This window comes from Eubalaena glacialis, chromosome 2 (assembly GCF_028564815.1).
Source record: "Eubalaena glacialis isolate mEubGla1 chromosome 2, mEubGla1.1.hap2.+ XY, whole genome shotgun sequence".
NCBI lineage: Eukaryota > Metazoa > Chordata > Mammalia > Artiodactyla > Balaenidae > Eubalaena > Eubalaena glacialis.
In genome coordinates, this window is record NC_083717.1 from 8,747,614 (window position 1) to 8,756,068 (window position 8,455).

The window sequence follows — 8,455 nt, forward strand, 5'->3', positions numbered from 1 at the left end:
GCCCTGTCCCCACCTATTCCTGTCCCTTGTTAAAGCTGAGGAGGTACCCTGGCAAGTGGTGCCAACAGACTCTGGAGCAAGAAGTCCCTAAGAGAAATTGCTGGAAGAGATAGTGCTAGGGAAAGGTAACAAGAGCAGCCCCCATCTCCAGCAGATGGCGCCACAGAGAAGACAAATAGATGGGTCTGGGCCTGGCTTGCTGGAGTTAGAGCATGGTTGGCCAACCGCACTGTGAAATTAGGTGACTAAGGAAGGGGCCACAGTGCTACTAGTGGACTAGAAGACGGGACCTCTCCACTGTAATGACTTATCTTTCTGAACGTCAGTTTCTTCAGCTGTAAAATGAGGGGTAATAATAGTACCAACCTAATAGAATGAGTACATTGATTAAAAAGACATATAAAGGGACTTCCCTGGTGGTGCAGTGGTTAAGAATCCGCCTGCCAATGCAGGGGACACGGGTTTGATCCCTGGTCCAGGAAGATCCCACATGCCGCAGAACAACTAAGCCCGTATGCCACAACTACTGAGCCTGTGCTCTAGAGCTGGTGTGCCGCAACTACTGAACCCACGTGCTGCAACTACTGAAGCCCGTGCGCCTAGAGCCCGTGCTCCTCAACAAGAGAAGCCACCGCAATGAAAAGCCCGTGCACGGCAAGGAAGGGTAGCCCCCGCTCTCCACAGCTAAAGTCCACACACAGCAACGAAGACCCAACGCAGCCAAAAAAAAAAAAATATATATATATATGCAAAGTTTCTGGACTTACAATAAATTGTGATAAATCTGCTTTAAAAAAAAAGAAACAAATGAAATTTTATATGTGAAAATGCATAAATTTATTATTATGAGTAGACCCTAATCACAACAGGTTTTGTTATCAAAAATAACATACTACTCCAAAACTAATATATGTCAATTACACCTCAATTTTTTAAAATTAAAAATTATTTTCTTTTGATTGATAAATATTTTTAGCAATAAATATATTTATATAGTAATTTCCTACTGAAGAATTCATGAATTTAGTTCTCAGAATTCCTAAGAGAGCTAAGAGACAGAAATTAATATGTTACTCTGATTTTATATACCATTTTTTATTGTATTGAAGAAAGGAAATTATCCAAGATTTATTAATGGGCACTAGGGCTAGATCTATAATTTGTACTTCCTACTTCCCAAATTTGCATTTCTGCCCTTGATTCTAAGCCCCTTAGCCTTTCAAAAGGAAAAACATACTTTTAGACCAGAGGTTTCTCAACCCTGGCTGCTCAGTAGAATCATCTGGGAGCTTTTGAAAAATACTAATGCCCAGGCCTTATCCCAAACCAATTACATCAGAATATCTGAGTGCGGAGTCTGGACATTTGTCATTCTAAAAGCTTCCCAGGTGATTCTAATGTGATCCAATGTTGAGAATCACTAGTAGTGAATTAAGTATCAGTTATGCAATTTAAAAATCACACACGTGCGACAATACACTTTCTGATGCCAACTTCTCACCTGACGTGGTTTTGTTGAGCACGACCTGCACACAAGTCATAGCACTGAGTGTTGACTGTCATGGCATCCCCATCACCCTTTTTTTGTATCCCCATCACCCTTTACTTATACTTTTCTTGTTGTGGTTAATAGTCCACCTTATTGTGTAGATATTTGTGTACGTATTTAAGCCATCTTTTAGAATATACCTTTCTTGAAGACAAGAACTATGACAGTGCCCTTTAATGGCAGAACTTCACTAATTGTTTTAGTTGCCCACCTTATAATTTCACTGTAGAATGGCCCTGTATCCCATTTCCCCAGCTTTCACTCCCACCTTGCACTTCCCCTCTGACTAATACACCTATTTTCTTTTCCTATTTTCAGCTTTCACATCCACACACTTAATTTTGTTTTCATAGAATTCCATTCACCATTCATACTCATTCTTCCAAATGTTTCCCCCCACCCCAAAATCACCAGAATGGCTTTACAATTCTTCCTCTCCCTCCATGGTTCTTCCCTTACAGTTTCACCCTTTTCCACTTCTTGCTAACTCTTTGCGTCATTCCCTCTCCCTATCGCTTAACCGCCTTTCTTCTAAGTTCCCCACAAGGGGTATTAGCCCTATTCAAAAGTATTAGTTGCCTGAGGGACAGAGCTGGGGTGTTCGGGAGCATCACTTCTGGCCAGTGTTGGCGAGGTATTCCATGAGAGCTAGACCTTGAAACAAAAGAAAGGGTAGCAGTGGGTAAAACCAGATCATCCATTCATCCGTACTGGATAGGCAAGGTGGGGGACAAGCAGTGGGTGAGGGTATGGGCCGTTGTTGAAATGCCAAGTGGAAGAGGTAAGCCAAGAAGAATAGCCAGCAAGTTCATGGATCCAGCCAAGAGGAGATAGGTTAGAGTCAGGGACAGATAGAGAGGAAACATAGGTAACAAAGTGCAGAGATCAGAGTCCGTGAGCCAGTTAATGAATGGACTATTTACAGCTTCGACTTTGAACAGCACTCCACACCTCTTTTTGCTGCACCCTGTCAGTCTTATAGCACTTAGATGCTTTCTCACTCTGCTCCTTATAGACCTTTCTCCTGAGTGTTACCACATTGGGACTTGGGGGCATAAGAGGTGAAAATTGCTATGAAGCTATAGTCCTTAGACGGTAGACAGATAAATTATTCTTATATGTGGTTCCTATTAACAGGGGGAATAAGGAGGTAATGTCAGGAATTATGGGGGCTGGGCTGGACCAGGCAGAAGTGCTGACCCAGAGAGGTGGAAGCAGAGGTAATCTTAGGGGTAAATGCAAGTTACTGTTGTGAAGAGAAATCGAAAGTCCAGCTGAAAGGACAGCATCAAGCATGAGATGGGAGGGACAAGTATAAAGCCATAAATAGGAGGAGGGGCAAGGGATCAAGAGCCAAAGGGATCAGAAATATTTTCATGAAGCAGAGTGCAATCATGAAGTAAACATTAATCGTCCCAGCCTGTGCACAATTTATCAGAGCAGGCATTCATGAGGATTGGACTCGTGTGCTAGGGGTAGCTAGCCAGTTTAAGGACACAGGGTCAGATTAATTTCCTCCAATAGGTCCATCCTACCAGGCAGGATAGGCCCAGAGCTGCCCATCTGGGTTTTCTTAATGCAGGATGGAGCTGCTCTCTTTGGTGTGTATGAGTAGCCCGTGGCCATCCTTCAGTCTGTGCCCCTCCCACCAGACCAGAGTTGGAACAGGTCTTGAAGCCTGTGGCTACATCAACCTCACTAATCATTTATCTGGGCCTCATGTAAGGTTGCTGGGGTGAGTCTTTAGAGTGTGTAATAGAGGACAGGTGCTAAAACATATGGAATAGCATGTACAGGGGGAACTGAAAACGGAAGGCAATCAGAGCTATGAACTTTGTAATTCCGAACTTTGTAATAGACTCCCTGGCAAGTACAGATGGGGAGGATGGTGGAAGGAGAGCCAAGAGATCTCCCATCTGAATCATTCCCCTTGCTATCTGGTGCTTATTGACCATGGCCTTGGATTGTAATGTCTCTTGTAATGCTGAGGGAGCCCTACTGGTGTTTCTGGGCAGCTTGAGCTCCTGTACAGAATTGACCAGGAGCTGGGCTCACAGAGGTTCTGGATGATACCAGGAAGAGGTGGTAGTAAAACCATAAATACCACAAAAGGGAGTATTCAGGGGACATGAGTTCAGAGAGCTGTTGTTTCTGGACTACTTGCTTATCTTGTTCATCTTTGCCATCATTAATGTGCACAGAGAGTGCCACTTTCCAAGCCTCCTCTGAAAATTGTTGTCCACAATAAATTCTGTAGCTGCATAAGAATATCTGGGTGCTGATGATGGTGAGTTCCAAACTGTCCCAGGAGAGTCATTAATGCAGACAATGTTTCAGACTAAATCACAAGACATAGGGTCCTTGAGCACAGTCCGGCCCTGACCTCCCCCAAATGGGGGTTAGAGGATCCACTTGGGGGTCCTCTACCCTCAGCATAACTTGGTGACAGTAAGTGACAGCTCTATCGGTAGCTCTTCCTTGGCCTTGTTACAACCATCCTCCAATCCCATAAGGTGAATAACATCACCACCTGGGCAAACAGAGACACGGCGTGATCAAGTGACTTGCCCAGTCACATAGCTCTGAGCAGAGGACCCAGAACTTGAAGCCAGGTTGGCCTTGTTTCAAAGTCCATGATCTTACCAACTAAGTTAGCACTGCCTCAAGGTAGAGGACAGTACTGGGGGACAAAAAAGCACAGCTGAAGGCCACGTCAATCAGATGACAGTTAGGGCTTGTTGATTTCAACATTAGTTCCCATCACAGCCAAAAGGGAAGGCAAAGTGAGTACAAATTATGGGCACCTGGTGTTCCAGAAGGGCACTGGAGCCCAGCTATGCTAGAATCCATCTAAATCCAATGTGGAGGTTTTCAGTGAGTCTTTGCTGGGCTGCCTAGAAAAGATGTTTTCGCTGTTGTTGCTTGTTTGTTTTTCTTTTTATCAAGGGCCAAACCTGCTTCTGATGGTTAAATGATGACTTTCTCAAAATGGCTATGTTTATACTCACTCAAGGCTCATTCTAGGACCTAGGAAACATCGGGACAGCAATAAATTAATCAAAAGAATCATTTAAATCAAAGAAAGAGTCTAAATAGGAAGTAAGAATTACAGTATCTTTAAAACAAATACAACCATATTATAGAAATTTGGAAAATAGAGAAAATAAAATCACATGTAATTCCAACTCTATTATACAATCACTGTTACCATTTGATACAATTTATATACATATTTTATATGCATATTTATAGACTTGTAATAATTCTGTGCATATTATTTCATATCTTTTTAAAACAATATTATATCATATGCACTTTTCCATCTAGAGTAATAATCTTCATAAGTTTATCTAGTTATATAATATTTCATTAAGTGGGCTATAACTAAAATTAATTTAAATCATCCCTCTGCTGTTGGATATTTAGGTCATTGCAAGTTTTTGCTATTATAAATTATTCTGCAGTGAACATCTTTATGCAAATGGCATAAAATATTTTAGATTCATTACTTCTTATATTTACTACCACTCTAGGCCAGATCTTAAGCACCACACAGCTCCATTAATGAATTCACATGCTAGTCAGTGCCCCCAGTTTCTGATCTACCCTGCATAACACTAAGAGATTAATCATCCTAAAATACCACTTTCATCATGTCACTTTCTCACTTAAGATATCCTTCTCTGCCTGCCTTCCACCACGTGGTCTAATTTGACTATTCTATTATAACCTTTATAGGCCAAATTGGAAGTATATTGGGGCCCCAAAGGCTAATCAGCAGGACCCAGGAAATAAACTGGAGCCAGTGGGACTAGATTTAGAATACACCAAGCCAGGAACAGTGTTGGGTCCCAAGATGCATGTCACAGTGTCTCTGGAGCAAGAAATACTTGGGTGCAGTTCAAGTTGGATCCACCCAGGAGGGCTCATCTGGTAAGGAAGGGCCTAGCCTTAATGCTTACTGAGCAGTGGTAATGCACATGGTCAGGATGAACCGGAAATGAGAGTCCACGGGAAGTTGATCCAGGTTGAATGAGACTTAGAGTGGATGGAGCAGTGTCACACACACTGGGCACAGAAGCCAGCAGAAGCTAGACAGGGGATCAGAGCCCAGTAGGTCTAGGTTTGTGCCATGGTTCCAGAGCTACCAATTACTAGAGTGCAAACAAGGAACGGGACAGAAGCCCGGCAGTATAACCTAGGATTTCATGGGGAGCAACAGGAAGGGCTGTACCTACAAGCAGCAGGCGGGCTTGTAAGCAATCAGGTTTTCAGGGAGTTCACTACATTAGATGTGTGGTTGACAGCGGCAGACTACACCTGGAACTAGTGGACCCCGGTTCTTAATCTATTACCCATAGACAGAGAAAATCTATGACTCAGAGACTGTGAAGGCTTAGCCTGTGGATGTGGGCACCCACTATCTGTAGGTGGCAGAGACTGACATCCAGAAAGATCCTCCACCAAAGACAAAATAAGGAAAACACACATCCATGTGTGTATAATAAAATGCACATGTCTGCGGCAGCCCACCAGCCTCTCAGCACTCCTTTTTTTTTTTTGGTTAGAAGACATTATATGGTTAAAAAGATATATAATGCCCTATCAATTTCACATAAACAACACTCTAGTGTAAATTATCTATTTCTCCACAAATTAAGAATTAGCCGAAAGCTGATTTAGGTTGAGGGCAGAAAGAAGGCAAGAGAAATTCAGAGCAGGTAGTGCACTATTAGCCATTGTATTAGTCAGGGTTCTCCAGAGAAACAGAGCCAATAGGCCATATATATATATATGGAGAGAGAGAGAGAGAGAAATTTATTTTAAGGAATTGGCTCATGCAGTTGTGGGAGCCGGCAACTCCAAAATCTGCAGGTGGGCCAGCAGGCTGGACCCAGGGAAGAGGTGATGCTGCAGTCTTGTGTCCCAAGAAATCCTGAAGATAGAATTCCTCCCTCTTTGGGGAACCTCAGTCATTTTCTCTTAAGGCCTTCATCTGATTGGATGACCACCCTCAAACCCCATTATGGAGGGTAATCCGCATTACTCAAAGTCTACTGATTTAAATGTTGGTCATATTGAAAAAGCAACATCTAAACTGGTTTTTGACCAAACAACTGGGTACCGCAGCCTAGCCAAGTTGACACACAAAAATAACCACCACAGCCATGAAACAAATCGAGGTCGCTGAACCCCTGAGCTTGGGAGAGAGATAAAGACAAATGTATCTTCTCCCAACTCTTCCTAGATGGTGTGACCAAACCCAAATTTCTCATTCTTATATTTAAGGACTTAGTCCTCGTGGCGCCTGAACACAAGCCTTCACTTTGGTCAAGTCAGCTCTGCCTCTTTCCCATTCACTAGCGTTCACTCGCGGCCACCCCTGATGCTGTGAATCTCAAACCTCTCTGCCTGTCCAGTCCTCCCAACTCCCGCAAGAACAAGCTCCCAACAACGCTTCTCTACCAAGATCCCTTTCGCATGTGGGCTCACACCTGTGGTGGCACTTTCCTTCTGACCAGCTCTTAAAGGAAAGATACGACGCGGCATCAAAAAAAGCCACCGTTAGAGAAATGAAACCTGGAACTAGAATTCTTCCCTCTGTATGTTAGTCAACCTGAAAGACCAGCCATACAAAGGAACGCGTTTGAGAGCCATTCTCCATCTACTCATGAAGTTCAAGAACACGGCGGGGACTCTTCAAGGTCAGCAACACTTTTTCATAGCTGAGTCCTGGTTCCTTTAAACTTTCCCGTATTGCATCATATATTTAGTCAACTGTAGCCAAATTAAGCACAGATGATAATACAGAGTTGATTTTTTATTTTTGAGATAAAATTTACGTGCAGTTAAATGTATAGATTTTAAGTGTACAATTAAATGAGCTTTGATTAATGTATACACGTGTGTAAACACCACCCTGGTCAAGATAAAGACATTTCACTACAATGCTTTCCTCATGGAATTGACTTTTTAAATTTCTTCTATTTTTCTTTAGTTTTTAAATTAATAGAATTTATTCTTTAAGAGCGGTTTTAGGCTACAGAAAACTGAGCAGACAGTGCAGAGTTCCCATGTACCCCCCTTAATCCTCCAACCAAGTTTTCCTTACTATCAGCATCTTGCATTAGTATGGCACATTTGTTACAATCGATGAGCCTATATGGTTACATTATGATTAACTGAAGTTAACCTTCTAGGTAGCTCTTTGTGTTGTACATTCTATGGGTTTTGACAAATGTATAATGACGTGTATACACAATTACAGTATCATACAAAATAATTTCACTGCCCTAAAAATCCCTTGGGCTTCACGGATTCATCCCTCTCTCCCTCCCCTAATCCCTGGAAACCACTGATCTTATTATTGTTTCCATAATTTTGCCTTTTCCAGAATGTCATACTGTTGAAATCATACAGGGTGCAGTTTTATGATTGGCTTCTTTCACTTAGCAATATGAAGTTAAGTTTCCTCTATGTTTTTTCATTGGCTTAATAGCTCATTTCTTTTCATCACTGAATGATATTCCATAGTATGAATGTAGCACAGCCTGTTTATCCATTCACTGACTGAAGAGCTTCCAGGTTTTGACAATTATGAATAAAGCTGCTGAAAACATTTGTGGGCAGGTTTTCATGAGGACGTTAAGTTTTCAACTCACTTGGGTAAATACCAAGGAGCATGACTGCTGGATCATATGGTAAGATTATGTTTGGTTTTATAAAAACAAACAAATAAAAAAACTACTAAAGTGTCTCCCAAAGTGGCTGTATTCTCTTGTATTCTCACCAACAGTGAATTAGTTCCTGTTTCTCCACATCCTCACTAGCATCTGGTATGTCAGTGTTTTGGATTTTAGCCATTCTAATAGGTACGTAGTGATATTTTATTGTTGTTTTAATCTG